Source organism: Pleurodeles waltl, chromosome 9 (genome assembly GCF_031143425.1).
Source record: "Pleurodeles waltl isolate 20211129_DDA chromosome 9, aPleWal1.hap1.20221129, whole genome shotgun sequence".
NCBI classification, from domain to species: Eukaryota; Metazoa; Chordata; class Amphibia; order Caudata; family Salamandridae; genus Pleurodeles; species Pleurodeles waltl.
Genome location: NC_090448.1, coordinates 969,271,840 through 969,289,864, shown reverse-complemented (window position 1 = coordinate 969,289,864; position 18,025 = coordinate 969,271,840). Strand labels below are relative to the sequence as shown.

Here is an 18,025-nt window from a genome sequence, read left to right as displayed (position 1 = left end):
ACAATAATAATACCAGCACGGCCACGCTTGGAATAGTCCCAATGGTTACGCTGGCAGGGATGTGGTGGTTAGTAGTTGTGTTGGAACTGGCATTTGGCAGTGCTGACAGGGACGATGGGTGGTAAAAACTGCAGGAACCTCTGGAGAAATGCCTTGTTCCATGGCACTTCATTTTTTTACAAAATGACCAGTGGGTAGATTTGAGTTCCTTCCCTAGTGCAAAGCGCATCCAGTCGAGTACAGAAAAGTACATAAAATGTATTGTCTTTCTTTTTTTTCACACCAAGGGCATGATCAATCAATACTTGTGTAAGTCACACTGCTTATAAATGATGCAATTAATATCAATTTCCAAGATCAGTCTCTGACATCGGTGAAAAGCTGACCTGCTCTAGTTTGTTACCCTGCTTGAGGCTGCTGGTGCTCTTTGTCACACTTTAAGCACGAGTCACATCTGTGTTGTTCAGGTTTGAGTTATATGTACTAAAAATTGCAGGGAATGTATTTTTAAATTCGGTGAATCAACACTATTATTGGACTAGGTGGGGGTGAAACACATTTGGCTAGCAATTTAGTCAGCACTTTTCTGCAAATGCTCTTGGGAAGCTCAGTGGAGCGACCAAAGTTCAGATCTGGTTGTTTGTCTGCGTATTTTTAATGTCTGCATTTTTAAGTAAATGCCACATGTGTTTGCACTACACGTATATATAAGTTCACGCTTGCAAATCAAGAGTACATTATAAGGTGTGTGCTAGCCATGCACAGGATACATAAGTTATGTACACATATATGATTTACAGCTGGGAACCTCATTAGTGAATCAGGACCCATTTCAGGAGAACCATATATTTTTTACAAAAATGTTTATTAACATTACATTTTTAACTTGTAAAGGGAATTCCTGTTTACCATGCCAACGGCAACGTTTGTGAAGTTGTACTCAGCATTATCTCCGTCTCTTGAACTTATGTGTGCAAGAATCCATTATATACTTGTCCTCTCTCAATAAAAGTAATTAACGTTTGCGAATTGTAAAGTTCTGCTACTATTAGTCTTCTCTTTTTATGAACTGTTTTGCAACTAGTGTGCACAAGAACATGTTCCCGCTTCTTCTGCAGATGCTGTGTTCTTCCTGCACGGCTATAGATGTCTACTTTTTGGAGCTGTTGCCTTCCTTGGAAAATGCAAAAAGTGTATTCCCTGCTCTTTATTGTATCTGAGGAATTAGCGGATAAAGGAACCTGTGTTTCTTGCAGTCACATTCTTAACATTTAGCATTGGGTTCTGTCCCCAGTTCTTTTGTTAGTGCCCCGGTAATGTCCTGCAAGTTAGTTTGCAGAAGTCTTTTACTACATACACATTTTTGAGGCTCTTTTTACCTGGCCACCACACTTTCACATTACCTTTCCTGGGATGGTTATGGCTAAATTCACTAAGCTTTTTCACTAACTAGATTAATTTTGCTCCTGCGTTGGAAGTGACTTACTCCTGCTTCAGGCTTGCGATTTATTGTGAATTTTCATAAGCAAAAGAGGCTTAGGAATAAAACATTTTTTTTTTACTCATGTAGAAGTGTAACCCTACCCCACTCCTGGAAGTTCATGGGGAAGTCACACCTAAGTTTAAAATAATTCACACATAGAATTCTCTTTCTGACTCAAGCCTGGAAATTCAGAAGGAATGTGCTCATAACTCACACTTGCTGATACAAGAAGCTTTGTGAATCAGGCCTTCTGTGTGGGGACCCTTCATGTTGTTAAGAAGCAGATCGTTTCTGCTCTCTCTGTCACTTAACTTACCGTCAACTAATCATTTCTAGAGTCCCCGAGCTCTGCTTGTGAATCTGAGAAGAACAGCAGGTTTGCCTTCTGACTCTTCGCCATTCCTGAACCTAGCGCTGCCTCTACCCAATGGGGTCCAGGTGTACGCTTTCCTTGTTTTGTGGCCCGTTTCAATTATAACAAGTGTGAATTTTAGTCTAGTAGACAGACACTCCTGGTATAGTAAAAACAAAAAATCGCCCATCTTTAGGTCCTGCAGCATCCTAAGGCAGCCCGGGACCCTTTGGAATGGTTTGCGCTGGCTCATGAAGGTACATGCACGAGACATCAGGGAGATTGTCTAGGGCTGGTGATATCCCAGTCCTGGCCTCAGGGCCTGTGCATCTCAGTGCGCGCCATCTGTGATGTGCTAAAGGTTCACTGCCAACGGTAGCCATGGGCCCTGCAAGCTACCGTGCCCGGGGCTGCACATCAAATAGCCTGTCACCCTACCCTTTCCTAACTCGTGACAGAGTTGGGAAAGGCTGAGGTAAAAAAAGCAGAGACTGAAACCTCAATTTTGTGTCGGCGCAAATTTGATGTTTCAATTTTATGCGCCAGTGCTGGAAGCAGAAATAAGCTGTGTGGCTGCCTCGAGGCCAAGTGGAGCAGCATGAGTGCAGACGGGACCTGAGCAGGTAGCAAGTTAAGGAAAAACATTTTTAAAAGAATGTACATATGAGTGAGAGCGATTGTGAGAGAGAGTGTAAGTATGTTTGAGCACGTCTGTGTGCCACTGTGTGTGTGTGGAGGTGAGAGTCAGTAAAGGTACAATAAGGCAAAGTTAGCGAGAATGAGTACTAGGCAGAGAGGATATGAGTGAAAATGGGTGAAAGTGAGTGAGGGAGAGTAACAGTGAGTGCAAATTAACATTACTATGTGTGAGTCTGTGTCTGAGTGAGATTGGTTGAATCTTGAGACGGATTGAATCACTGTCTGAGTCAAATGATGAGTGAGACTGATGTGACAGAGTGACAATCAGTTAGATTAATTGAGCCAAAGAGAAGCAGAGTGAGACTGAGTGAGTCATTGTTTTCCAGAGTAAGTCAGAATAAGACTATGCCAGAGTGAGACTGAATGAGCCAGAGTGAGTCAGAAGAAGACTGAGTGAGTCAGTGAGATTGAGTGAATCAGTTTGAGTTAGTTAGAGTGAGACTGAGTGAACTGGAATGATTGAGAATGAGTGAATCAGATAGAGACCAAGTGAGTTAGAAAGAAAATAAATGAGATTGACTGAGTCAGAGTGAATCAGAGTGACCCTGAGTGACAGTGTGTCAGAATGAAATTGAGAATCAGTGAGTCACAATGAGATTACGTAAATCAGAATGAGTGAGAACGAGAGTGTGAGAATGAGTGTGAATGAAGTGAGACTGAATGGGTCCGTGAGAATGAGTGAGCCAGAGTATTAAAAGTGAGTGCAAGTGTGACTTGAGATCAATTGATTGAGACTGAATGAGAGAGCAAGACTGAGTACACTTGAGTGTGAGGAAATCCCACAAACCATCCGAGAAGAAATAAGGCTCACTCACTTGAGTTCGAGCCAAGGATTACACCCCACCACTTTTAAGGGTCACTCACCACCACTACCTGTTCTTCAGCAGAATAGGTAATATTTGGTAACATTTGGTGCTAGAATTCATTGAAAGGGGATGTTAACGTATAGAAGAACAAGGCATCATGTCTCACGTGAGAGAAGTGTGAAATTAGCTAATAAAATAAGTGCAACGCTTCAAAGTCAATTTCAAGAGTCAAAATGGTTACTGCGTAGCGTCCCTCGGCCTACAGGATAACTGCTATCGGTCAGCCCCTCCTCATAGTTTTTTTCTGGATTCCTAAATTGATCTGAATTTATCTGTCCGTAATTTGTTTATATAGTCTACCAGTCGAAGCAAATTTATAATCCCGCTCTTGAAATGGGATGAAAGTTTTTGACATAATGCCTCCCTTTGAACAAAAGTATTCCGTTCCGTAGCTCGTCATTTAAAACGAATTATTTTATGTTTTTTAATTGGCCGTCCCTTTGATAAAAAACAATTCCTTTGTCATGGAAGTGGAATTTACTAAATTTCCACAAGAGGGCACTGTTGACCTATAATATCCCATCTTCCATAACTAATAGAAGTCAGTTGGCATCACTTGTAAATAGCTCTCAAAGGTGACGTTCAGATTCGTAGCTATTGGAGTGCTGTTTCTTAAGCAGAGACTTCAAAGGGAAGCACCCAATCTATTTCTGTTTCGCCATTTGAATCATACAAAGTTAATGACCCATGTCAGTTTGAGGGCAGTGGCCTTAAAACAGAAAGACATCTGGCTTCTTTAAACAAATCTATAGCAGCTAGACATGTATCAGTTTCTCTTCCTCTTAGGCTCTGTACAACATATTACCACAAGCTTATCAACAGACTTCCACCCAACTAATATTCATTAGGTTGCTTGTGTTCAATTGACTCTAGAAAAACATATCACCAAGGAGAGAGATTTAATCCATTTAAGTGACAAAACAAAACAAAACTGATAGAAAAACAAAGCAGAAAGTGGAAACAGAACCTCCAACGATACAAAGATGACCCACTTTAAAGAATCTAGCTCCAGGATGAGAATTTGAGTAAAAACGAGGAATTTTCACACTGCATGCAGAACAAAACACCTCACAAGCAGGTCTTGGGTGCAATGCGTAATATCAGCAATGGACCCTAATTCTCATTATTGGTGTCTTTTATGTACGTGATGACGCAAGGACAAGCTGACCCTACACCGGCCTCCTATCCCCTGCGTGGTGGTACGCCACCTCAGTAGTGCACGTGCTAACTGAAACTGACCCTAGTGACGACACGAAACATCATATACAACATTCTCAGTGCACCAGTAGGAGTTCAAGTATCAGCAGAGTAGGAAACCGAAATAAATTCCATACTGAAAACCGCCTCAGCCTGTGCTTAGTGGAATATTTGTTGCCAGATTAAAAACCGAGTCAGATGGTGGCTCCTGTGAAAGTGCACCCTCCTTACTTAAGTAACAAGCAGTGATGCAGGTTAGTTGTCGGTATAAAGAAGGGCATTTTACATGAAATATGTACTATAAAAACAAGCACATTGCTCTACACACACGATTACATTGGATAGTGCAAAGCTGTTGTCACTGGGAATCACCAGGGGAACAAAACTAACCACATACAAAATAGGATGCTCACTTGGGTAGAATAGAGCTAGTCAGGGTGAGTAGTTAGGTTTCGGCGCAAGCTGTTAACAGAGAAAAAATCCACTGCAGTGGGGTCCGACAGCCTGCAGTGTAGGAAACCTATTGAAAGTATAAAGCAGAAGTTTCATTTCAAGTGTTCTTTCATTTCTCAAACATGAAAAGGCGAGGGAGCACGCCATACTTGTCTTTAAAGTCCTGGTTTGATGTACAGAGGTACCTCCGATTGCAGTCAGTCACGCAAGCATCAGCGAGAGGGTGCGCAGCATGCACTCATGCCGTATAGAAGTGCCAAATGTAAGGTAATGTAGGCAGTGGCGAGCCAATGAAACAGCAACACATACAAGAACGGGCAATTATGTAATGTGTGTATAAGAACTTGCTTAATGGTTTTGGGCAGTGGTTCTTATCCTGTGGGGAACCTAGGGGTCCACGAGGCCTATTTTTTGGGTGGTGGTTGGGGCGGAGGGATGCACACCTGTTTTACAAAATTAAATATTGTTTAAAATGAATGAAATAAAATTAATAAAGTATATAAATGAAAATGCAAAGTTGAAATAATTGAAAAAATAAATTCTGTATTTGTGAATAAAACAAAATATTTAAACAATTGAGCATCTCTTCGGTGCATCTGTGTTTTTAATTTTTTTTGTGTATGGTTTTGTAGTTTGAACCGTAGAAATTGATTAGCCCACGGGTCCCCGACTCCCAGTATTGAATTGCTGGGGGCCCAATTCCAAGTAATGATTGAGTGGGAGGGAAGGGTGGTCCAAAGAAGTCAAAAGTTTGAAAACCGCTGCTCTAGGGTCTGCCATTAAATACCATCGCTAAGTCCTTTGGTATCTGTTCCTTGTGAGAACATTAATTTTTCTGCTTTTTCCTCAAAACGATTCTGCCCCTGACTTATATACTGGTGGATATATTTGTTGAAAAACCGTCCTCGAGGACTTGGCGGCTACAAAACCCATCATTCCCAATGAAACAACAACTTATCATGACAAAGTGTACTCTTATGTTCTTGCATTCTAACGTTAACAGGGTGCATCTACTGCGCATGGAGAGGGCATGCTTTGGATTGCATATGGCTGTTCCTGCTTTAGGGTGGCCGGCAGCATTTTGATTTCGATGAAGAAGTGGGATGGGCAGGTCTGCTGCTATGATGCTGTCTTTGCAGATGGACAGACGGCGCCAGGGCACCTGGGCCCATATTTATACTTTTTGACGCAAATTAGCGCCAGGGCAGATTTGCATCAAAAAGTTTACCGTCGGCGAACACCATTCCAACGCACCAGCTGGGCGCCTTATTTATGGAATGACGTTAGCCGGCGCTGCAGCTTGGTTAGCGTAAAAATAAATGACGGTAACCGGGCAGTGGAGGCAAAGGGAAGACTGGGGGTTGTGCGCCAAAGAATGGTGCAAGTCAGCTTAGAATCAAAAATATTGGCCATTTTTTGATGCACTACCCCCATGGAAATGACTCCTGTCTTAGCTAAGACAGGAGTCATGCCCCCCTGCCCAATGGCCATGCCCAGGGGACTTCTGTCCCTTGGGCATGGCCATTGGTCACAGTGGCATGTAGGGGGGCCCAAGTTAGGCCCCCCCTATACCACTTTAAACATTTTTTTTAGACTTACCTGCACGTACCTGCACTCACCATGGATTGGTCCCCCCATCCATAGGTGTCCTCCAGGGGTGGGCTAGGGTGGCAGGGGGTGTCCCTGGGTGCAGGGAAGGGCACCTGTGGACTGCTTCCATGGTCTCCCACCATGGAAATGAGCCACAGGTCCCTTAACGCCTGCCCTGACCCAGATGTTTTAAAAAAATGGCACAAATCCATCTGGGCGCCATGTTTTAAGGCCCGCCTCCTCCTGTGGGTCATTTTGACGCTGGAGGATAAATAAGGTGCACATGCCTTAGAGTCATTTTTTGCACGGGAACGCCTACCTTGAATGTCATTAGCGCAAGCAAACAAAAAACGACTCAAACTCCATATCTTTGGCGCTGGACGGGTCTAGCGCCAAAGTATAAATATGGAGATGAGTTTGCGCCGAATTGGCTTAAAAAAAGACGCAAATCTGGTGCAAACATAGTATACATATGGGCCCTAGTATGTGCCTGATCATTTTACAAATAACGCTGCGCATTCTTCCACAGCACAGGGAAAAGGGACGAAGGGGCGAACACAGCCCTGCCTCTGGGCAAAGTAGAGCTGGTGAGAATTGATCAAGGAGGGGTGGTTAGCACCACCCCTGAGTAAGGTTGGGGGTAAATATGCCCTCTTTGCCATGGGGCAAGGTATGGGGGATAAGAAAACATCATTGGGCAATGAATACCACCTAACGTCCTCACAACATCTTTTGTTTAATTGCTAAACAACATTTCAAGAGATGAGAAAACCTGGGCTCCACCATCACCCCGTACTTGGGGAGCGCAGGTGTATTTGGATAAGAAGCATTCCCATGCCCTTGGTTAAGATGGCATGGGGAATATATTATCATCAACAATTAAGTTTGGTGAAAGAGTCAGCATTGCCAAGACGATGTTTGCAAACATCAGAAGAAATACATACACTAAGCCTCCCAGCTCTAGGCAAAGGCAGAAAGGCAGGGGAGATGGAATATATCCAGAGCCACCCCCTAACTTCCGATCCTCGGGCACAGTGCGAGGTAAACACACATTTACCGCACTGAAAGGTTCTAACGGTGAAAAGGGGCCTCTCTGGACAATCACCTCCGAGCTTATCACCATATCAGGGTAAATAAAGATCTCAAGGAGCAAAAACCGGGACCGGTCAGACATTAAAGAAGGACTAAAGACTTTACTCTCACTTTTATATCTGGCCTGTCCCGTTTTTTTGTGTAGCTTTGTGAATGTGCACCTATACAGGTGTGTGTTAATATATTTACACACACACACACACACACACACACACACACACATTTAAAAGACTACATGTATAAAATTAGCTATGGCTTGACCTCTCACCCTGCACCCCCAACTCGCCCCCACCCACCTCTCTCTGCTCCCCACTCCATCTCTCTGCTGGGAGTAGACAAGGGACTGTGTTGCCTGACAGTAACTGATAAATTACTTTAATTATTGCATACTTTGTAGGCGTTTTTAACTTATGCTTCCCTAGGTGATCTGACCTTTGTCCCCAAAACCAGGACATTTATTTAAAGATCTGACATGTGTCCCAAAAACCGGGACATATACTTAAAAATAAGAGAAGCGTCAGGACACCGGGACAGTTTTCTAAAAAACTGGTCTGTCTGGGGAAATCCGGTACGTCTGGTCACCCTAACTATGTCACGTCACCAGACAGCAATTTTACTTTCACATGCTCTGCTTCAGTGTAACATACAGGCTAATATGTGTGTTATGTCAGGTTGTCAGATTTGTGTAAATGCTATAACCATTTATTTAGTGTAAAAAAAAAAATGTATTGGACCCTTAATAATAAGTGCTTGTTACTAACCAACAGAACTCAATGCTTAGTTTGTAAAATTATATGTACCAGGGCCCCTCATCAGGAGGCCACTGCAGCTTCAACCACTCATTGCCCTTGCCAGCGCTGCCAGTTACGAACCAATAAGTGTGATAATTCAGATTATTCCAGACCCCCAAAGCTATTGAAATGCTTTGGGTGCCAGGTGTTAGTCATAATTAATGTATATTGAATTAATATACAACTCTTGTGGTGTTTATCTCTAAATTAGATAAACAGCGCCACCATGTGGCATACTGTCATTGCTGACATTTGTGTGCCGGAGCTCCGAAATCACCGGTTCAAATTAAGCACTGACAGACCTTAAAGTAATGAGTTTAAACCTGCAAAGAAGAAATCCGTAATTCACATCTTAAATGCACCTCTTGCATTATGCAACACTCTATTTTACCATGTAATATGCGACCCCTGAGCTACACAGGATCTCTATGACAAATGTATTAACCTACTGTGCTAGGTTACATACAATGATACCTGTGACCCTCATATTGCCCGCAGTGCTTAATTTCACTGTGAGGCGAGGGGAGAGTTCACCCTGATATCTTCACCAAGGGCATGACTGAACATAAAGTCTGGAGCCAGAGGCCTCTGGACACAGTGGAGGGCAGGACCAGAGCCCTCTGAGAAGGACATATGGTTACTGCGGTGCCTACTCGGGGGACAAAGTAAATCTAACAAAATTAAACCTTTTTTAAAACAAACATGGAAAACAACTTTAGTGAATTAAGGTTATGGGTCTTGACTCACTAAAAAACGTGTATGTAAAAATACAATTTACCCTGAAACAAAGCCTCACTGAAAGCAAAATTATGGCTATGAACTAAAACCCGCGAAATACACAGAAAATTGTCATTCATGGCAAGCTACACAACTATTACTCCTCTCCTAAAGACACTGCTCATAGCCTGGTGCGCGATAACTTTACACGTGATATGTGGTGTCATCACACATCACCATTGACATTATTGAAGACTTTCACAGAGAGGTTTACTGAGAACATAAAAATAGCCATGTTATAATACGAAATATTTTCAAAGCCATTGTTAGGTGTGAAGGCTAAAGGCAAAGGCCTATTCGTGGGACAAAGGGGTCGAATACACTCATTCAGAATTGATTGGGTACCGTGCTCTGTAGTAAGTGGTACTTAACACAGACTTGAGAATTCTACAGAGCACAGCCAAAAAGTAAAGCTCAGTGGCCTATGTGAAAGAGGTAATCGAAGCACTTGGTTGTTTTGGCAGCCTTAAGAGCACATCACTAATAAAATTAAATGGCAAACTGAAACAAAAACATGGTGATTGATCTTTCCACAATGCAATATCAGCTCTTATCTCATAACTGAGAAGTGTTAGGTGGCCTCAGTAGACATGGATTTAGTATGTGGCTCACAGCAGTATATTAGCAACAGAATTACATATTGTGTCTTAGCACCGAAGGCCAGCTGCTGTTTGAATACATTCATTAGTGGAATGCAAACTAAATGAAATGACAGTCCTTGTTCTGAAAAGCTTCACACAAGGAGTCAATCTTTGAATTATTATACTCTGCTGTTGTTAGATCACACAGGAGAAGCAATAACATTCTCCAGAGTGCTAATCAAATATGCAACTGTTGGATAGTAGATATTTTAAGTTAATCTTAGAGAGCAAAAGAACAGAATATCCTTGACATCACAACTTGCCGAGGGCTAAGTATAAATGGTGTTCTATTATCTTTATCCACTTCTGCTAAAAACAGATGGGTTATGGATAGCTGCCCCACAAAAATGATCAAACAGTGCCATATGGGAGGGCATTTGAAAGGTAAAAGGCTAAAAGGCTTCTGATTGCTAGCCTACCTATTAGAATACGAATTTGTAATGTGTTTTATGGTACATCTTTAATAGACCAGATCAGAACTGGATCTGGATCTCCGGATCTAAAATTAATGGGCAGTAGAAGCTGAGCAAGGCTTGACCCATTATTCTGCTACTACAGAACATAATAGTTGGATATATATTATGCAAAGACTTCCCAGGGCATTTGCTAACTGACAGTATCCACAAACAATGAGTACAATCAGGACCTGTCAGCTCAAATGAGAAAAGTGAAAGAGTTGCATCTACTACAACTTTACACCAGCCCCGGACTCCTGAAAGACAGTGGTGCCCGCAGCAAATCTCAGGGGGGGATGGATTTGGAGGGGGAAAATAAATAAAAAAGAAAAAGTACCTTACTGCCATCTCTGTCTCCTGCCGCCTTCGGCTCCTCTTTCTTCCATGTGGTGTCCCAGTATTCACTGGGACACCAGCAAACGCTCCCCAGCAATCCTGGTGCTGCTTACATGCTAAACATAGCATGTAAGCAGCATCAGGATTGGTCAGAGTGGCAGTCAATGCCGCTCAGACACAAGCCGAGGTCTGTGCAGTTTCTCCAGCCCGTCTGTGTATACAGCCGGGTTGGAGAAACCTAAGTGCGCATGTGTGTTTGGCCGGCCTCAGATGGACTGCCAAACACACATGCACATTTAGTGCACTTACTCCTCCTTCTCCCTCCCACCTCCTGTGGCCCCTTCTATCCCTGCCCCTCCACTGCACTGCTGGCAGAGCCAGCAAATGAAAAATGAAACAATAGAAAACTATTGTTTCATTTTTCATCTCCTGGCTCTTGGCCAGAGGTGCGATGCTCCTTCACCGTAGTGAAGGAGCTGCCCCTGCTGGAAGACAAAGCCCCTACCAGGAGGAGACTGTGCCCTGGGGAAGTACTAGATTGGAATATCCCCTTAAATATACATTAGAACAACGTCATAATGATACTCACCGTTGTATCACAGACAAAGAATTGTCATAATTCAATCAGCAGCATGTGACATTACATTTAGCAAGTACAAACATTTTGTTACACCTGTATAATGTCACATAAATCCAGATTATGTGTAACACAAATTGTGTTAAATCTATGCCATTTTACATTTCACAGTACGTTTTGCCTGTGTAATATTGGTTTGATACCATTTTCCACGAGCAGGATATTTTCTGCTTGAACCAGTTTACTGCTAGCATTTTGTGAGACTTTCTTTCTTTAAGGCATACCCTAAAGAAAGAAAAGGTACTTAAAATGGCAGCATTTCTTAAAATATGCATAATTTCGTGTAGATAATACCTATTTCATACACCCCTAGATTTATTGGAATACCCAACTATAATCCTCATGGCAGAATCAAAGCATCACTGCCCAACACATACCATGCACTAAGAACATAATGCATCCCTCAGGTCACAACATGTACAAGTGCTGTTAACCTTCATGACTCTTCCTAAAAAGTGTGTATGAGAGGAATTCACAGCAAGAACAGACACCTATTGCAGGATGTGGGCACAAGGAAACATGCTTAAAATGAATAACTAGCATGGGGAGGCCCCAGTCTCTGCCTCATAATCAATATTAGATGTAAGGGAGCCCCCTTGAAGACCACTGTAGGGTAGTATTTTCCATCCTAGTCACCACCAAACCAGAATTTTTGTGAAAGCTCAATTGAGATAAATTATGATTTTCTGAGGTTACCAGCAATTTTCATCTTTTAAAACCTTTGTTTCAAATACTCCATACAAAAATAATATGTCAAATATGTTGGTTCCATATAATATATGAAACCAACAGCCAAAGAAAGGCAATATTTGGTTTGTTCTTACACTATTCTCCCCCTTCCTGTAGAGCCACCAATTACAAGAAGAGTAAACAAAGCACAAGTATTCTATAAAGCTACTATTATGTCTCATCTACAGAGGAAAAAAAGAAAAGAAAAACTAACTCTTTCACAAGTCAAATTTACTTACCAAACCATTAATGTACTTGCCGTATAATTACGCACCAAATAAAAAACATTCATACTTTGTCCACAATTCATTCATTCAATCACGCTTGTAGTATTTCATTATTAAAAATGATCCTAAATTTATGCAAAATTTAAACCCATTCCAACTTTGTTATTTGTCTTCTTAGAGAGAGACATCTACCATTTATTTGTGAACTGATGATCTTTGGTACAGCCGTGAGTTCAAAAAAATATCTTACTGAGGACACGCATCAAACACTTTTTTAAAAATCTAGGCCCTCAGATATATTTAGTGCTTCAGTGCTTCAAAATGAACTGTTAAGCATTAATAGAGAATTGGTAGACAAACAGCATGTCTTTAATGTCTTAAGCCGTCAATCTGAAATGTATATAGAAACATTATCCATTATTGAAGAGGGATTGAGTCCATAGTATTGCAGTTTGCTAGTATCTAGCTACTTTAGAACAGTGCCAAAATATTTGTGCTAAATCACATGGGTTCATTCAATATCAGTGACATAACTTCTAACTCCAAGACACAGCATTACATCAGAGCTGCTGCCCAAACGAGGCATGTGGCATTATATAAACTACACTTAGGCCCAAAGGGGGTAGATGGCATTCCAGTCATGACCATCTTGCGACGCTTTTCTTACGACCAACAACATCACTGGCACTGATATCTCAGCCTCCTGAGATTGCCCTCTGCATTACTTGTAGATCCCTGCTATTCGATTCAGGTATGCAGTTGGGGCTAATCCTTTGAGTTGGGTCAGGTAGAGGGTTACAACCACTGTGCTCCCAGATTTAGAATTAAGGTTTTGGTAGGAACACGCTGTATGGTTGGGTTGTTAATCTCTGCACTCTATCTGTCATGGTTACTGTGCTCTGTTTCATCTGCCTAATTGTTGCAGCACATGCTTTTTATACTCAAATGTGATGACTTCAATAAGTACATTGAAATTCATCTCGCGTCTTGTATTTTACCGTGGCGTGCAGGAGTAACTGAACGAAAAGGGTACTATCTGTTTCCACGACTTTCCTGAGAAGTCAGAGTGTCATGTTAAGGTTGCTCTAATCCCCATTTGCCCCAACAGGTTTTGGCAGTCAGGGTGAGGCCATGTGAGCTAGCCAGGAGTTAGGCAGGCAGCTGCCAAACGGGGGAGGAAGGGGGTTCACTCAGTCTCCCACACTGACGTTCTAAACAAACAGTCCTATTACTAAAATGGGAACTGCATAACAGTGCCAGGCATCAATACCATTAATCCCAGAGAACAAGAGAGAGAGAAAGGTTTGTAAATGTCACCAGGACCTAGATATGCTAATATGGGACACGAAGTAACTAGCATTTATATTTTATAGTACATGTTTATTTTGGGATATTTGGCATAAAAAAAAGTTTTCTTCTGTGTGTACCCAACAATGGTCATGGATTGGAACTAGATTCCCGATAAGCAAATCTTCATAAAAAATTCCCAAAGTGTACTACTTTTTGTCTTGTTTGTGAATAAAAACTTTCATGGTGAGCCTTCAAGCGAGAGCTGAGGGAAAATGGGGGTCCCAAAATACAAAATCCCCATGCATTTTCCGTAGACATTTTTGAACAGTGCTACCCTAACAACTGCTGAATGGGATTACAGAAAATGTAGCAGGAAGCCAGATCTTTCTCCAGAAAGTGCGATGAATGGGATTTTAGTGTAAATCGATATCCGTATTAAATGTCTCTCTTTTGTGACCAGCCTGCTGCATGGTGCTCATAAGTGGCTGGGGTATCATTAGCAATTACTACCAAATGTTAAATCTGTACTTGTGGCAGCTACATATAGGTTCTGTGTAAAAATACCTCTCTACAAAAACACCTGAAAAATTGAATTCCTTGCATCTGTAAAAGGGGTTAGTCGATTTCAAAATGAACTGCCATTTTTTAATGTATTCATGAGGTCAAAGCATACCAACAGATTAGTGCTGTACCTGCCCTTCTGTTCCTTAGGGGCCCCTGAACATTATGACTTTGCATATGAGGCCCAAAATCGACATTTATGGATTCGGGAACAGGTTGTCTTGCTTGTCAATGTCATCTGCTCTGACTCCAGCTCTAAACAAAAGAGTAAGCCTAGCACATAAGAGTAGAAGACCACCAAATGGCCCCTGCTGTCCTTTTTAACAAGAATTGGCATGAGTTGGCTGGATTCTGGTCCACTGCATGTTCAGTGAGAATTGAGGGGAGGGTTCGGAGGGTATTGTGGCACCGGAACACATGTCTGTGCTCAAGCCAAAAGGTTGCTAAATGGTAGAAGGCGTGGTCTCTGCTTTAGCAGACAGGGCCTTATTAACTCTAACACAAGTAGGGTCATTAGGCATAGTCACCACTCCTTATGGGCATGCCTGTGTGCACATTTGCTGTCATTCTTGCAGCTCTACTTCATCTCTGGTGATTGATGGTAGGCAGGATTTAAGGTGATGTGAACAGCTCAGCATTCTTAATGGATGCTCTTCTAAGGCACCATCCCAGGCCACAGACCAGCATTCAGGACGAAAGGTAGCTCTTCAGGTTGGGTTGGATAGGCACTATGCAGCTTGAGTCCAGGTGGTATGTCACAGTTTTCCATAGATCAATGAACTATAACTCTCATAATTGGTGGAGTTGCACCATAGTGTATATTGTTAATTCATGGAATTTGCACAGCATCCCACTGCCTCTTACATTGGTTTCACTGGGTCAGCTAATTAGAGTGGTGACTTGCAATATTCATATAATGTACTACAGCAAGGGGACTTTATCCCTTATGTTTCTTTAATTTACAAAACATTTATGTTTCAGTGTAAACAATAAAGTTAGTGTAAAGAATTTCCTAGTCAATTTAGGGACTTGTTGGTAAGGTCCCATAACAGCCTAACCACAATGAACTCGCAGAGGCAAACCGAAAACTCAGAAGACTATCCCTGTCCCTTTATAGCACCTTTGATATACACTGGATATAGCTCAGGACATTCATTGAAGGAGATGCTAACTAGGCAAGGGGCAACAATTCAAACAATCTATGCGGTTAAATGAAGAAATGTAAACATCAAATCAAGTACATTAATTAAATATATTTGGAAACCATTGAAAAACAATTGAACTTAAATGATGTAGGTAAATTCACAGATTATTTTAAATCTTTTTGGTGTATGTCAGTGCACCAAATTTTCATTATGAAAGCTTAAATAAACCAATCCTATTCTATGGGGCATTGTTAGAAAGTCAGAAAAATTACAACCTCACAACAGGTCTGCAGGTTTTATTTAGCGGGGACTGGGACAAATGGCCAGACATACTAAAAATATGGTTGCTAAAAACAGTTGCAAATTTGCTCACCAACGTTTTCAACCAGTATTGTTTTAGGGAAACTAACCCTAGGTACTAATAGGTTGGTTAACAAAATATGAACTTGGACTTGGGAGCTGGTAACGTTTCAATGGTTTGTGACTTGAATTAAGGTTGCAAGCCATTAATACATTAGGGTAAGAATTGCAATTTGTATGGAACAGCCATAACACAGGCTTCCAAACTGTGATTTGTAATCCATTTCTATGCCCATTTAGTGCTTTGGAAAATCTTTTCTTAATTGCTAATTGGATTTGGTACATCTAAAAATGTTATTTAATGGTCAAAAGCCCTCTATTACAGTGAATTGGAGAGTTTGCAATTGTTCAAATGTTTAGTACATTTAGCCCTAAGTCCCATTGATTCACACGTAGAAGTTTAAGGGGGTTTCTGAGGCTGCATCTTATGAATTTATCAGGTCACCACAATGAATACGATAAAGAAGACATTGAAGTGTTTTCCAAATGTCCTAAACGGTCAGTGAGCCCCCCCCAACTACCTTTTATATAATGAATGCTTTGTTTGTAATAATGCAGCTTTAAAGACTTAACTCCCCCTATTCCAACCCAGTAAGACATAGTTCAGATCTTTGAGCTTTTTCACAAATCCACTTTCTAGGAGCCAGGGGTAACAATTTAGTGCAAAGCTTAATATGCAACAGATCCATATTATTTGCAGTGAATACCATGTGCTATTCCTACTTGATAAACTTTCAGGCCTTTAGGACTTTACACATACATAGAGTCTGCAGATATTTGTTTGAAGAGGTTTAAGAAATTAGTTGCAAAACATTTTTCAGTTTGCTCACGCAATCCCAGTGCACATTTTCTAAAGATGTGCAAATGGTGCAAAACCAAATTGCAAAACACAGTTAACCTTCCAGAGCGTTCCTGATTATGAGATTAATTGATTGATCTGTGACGGTGCTGTTTGGTCAGAAATAATGTTTCCGGAGGGTATGTTTCGATCATAGATATTTGGCCCCAGGATGGGAAATAACAAGCAAACCCAGATTTACTGGGCCCAAATCCACATGTGGTGTTTCCATTCCAGTGGCAAATATGACTTCAGCAAGTGGTAAATGGAAACAGGGAGGCCGGTGACAGGTGGGTGGTGGTAAGTTGGAAACAAGAGTAGAGAGAGCACAAGGTCACAGGAAACGTTGTGGCCTGGCATAGAGGCAGTTCTGTGATCACAGTGCCATGGACGATGGTTTAGAGGAGCCTGAGACTGATGATGGATTGCACTTGCCTCAGAAGCCTCATGTGATTTTACTAGCTAGCTTTTTTCAATCTCATGGACATTCACAGTCTAAACTCTCCCTGGATAACTATTTCTCACATCCGTTTCCTACCCACCGTATTTCATATCTACAGTTGTTCTGATCCTTTCTCTAGTTCTAACTACAGCCCAGTACCTTAACTCCCATTTTCTTCCAAAATACTGAAATTACTGTTTTTTTACACTTTAACTCCAGGTTCCCGCTACCACTCACACAATCCCCTTCTGCCAGGCCTTTGTGGCCTTCATTTAATGAAAACTGCAATTTCATGTGTACCCAACTATTTCACCTCTGATCATCACAGTCACCTCTCATCTACTTCTAGACCTTCAAGATCTAGCTGCTGCCTTCAACACAGTCAACCTTCCTAATCTATTGTAATCTCTCAACATTCTAGGCATTTCAGGTTTAGCACATAAATGGTTGACCGTTCTTTCTTAGTTTTCTATTATCCAGTTGACATAGTTCAAGGCTCTGATCTTGACCCTCTCGTTTTTCCTCTGTACACCACCTCTCTGGTTGACTTTATCTCTCATTTGGTTTTTCATTCCGTCTTCACAAAGTTACACCCACATTTTTTTCTCATTTCCTACATCATCACCAGTATCTAACTGTCTTACTTCCAGCACCAGTGGATGACCTTGTGATCCCTCATATTGAATACCTATATAACTGACATCCTGTATTTTCCTCCCTCTTCAGTACCTATCTAACTGACTCAGTCTACATTTACCTTGATACGCTCTAGTCTGATTCCTTCCATAGAAAATTATGGATATTAAATCCTTCCTTAGTGCCAGAGCCATACAACATAGATAATTAACATCAACAAAATTCACCCATACTTCCCATTCAACACAGCTAAATGACTCATGAACTCACTAGTGCATAATGGACTGGACTACTATCAGTGTCCTCAGTCTTCCTGTGCTTCACTCCACAAAGTCTTTAATTCACCTCAAGAACCTCATTCAGCCTTCTTACACAGACTCCTGGCCAGTAGGGTGGCGTACTGTGCTATATACATATTTTGTACATGA

At 41.5% G+C, this 18,025-nt stretch overlaps 1 protein-coding gene across 28 annotated transcripts in view; it reads left to right on the top strand.

Annotated features, from left to right (window-relative positions):
- NRXN3 (neurexin 3) overlaps nt 1-18,025 on the top strand; it is a 1,990,994-nt gene that overhangs the window by 785,886 nt on the left and 1,187,083 nt on the right. The gene's annotated exons all lie outside the window — the stretch shown is intronic.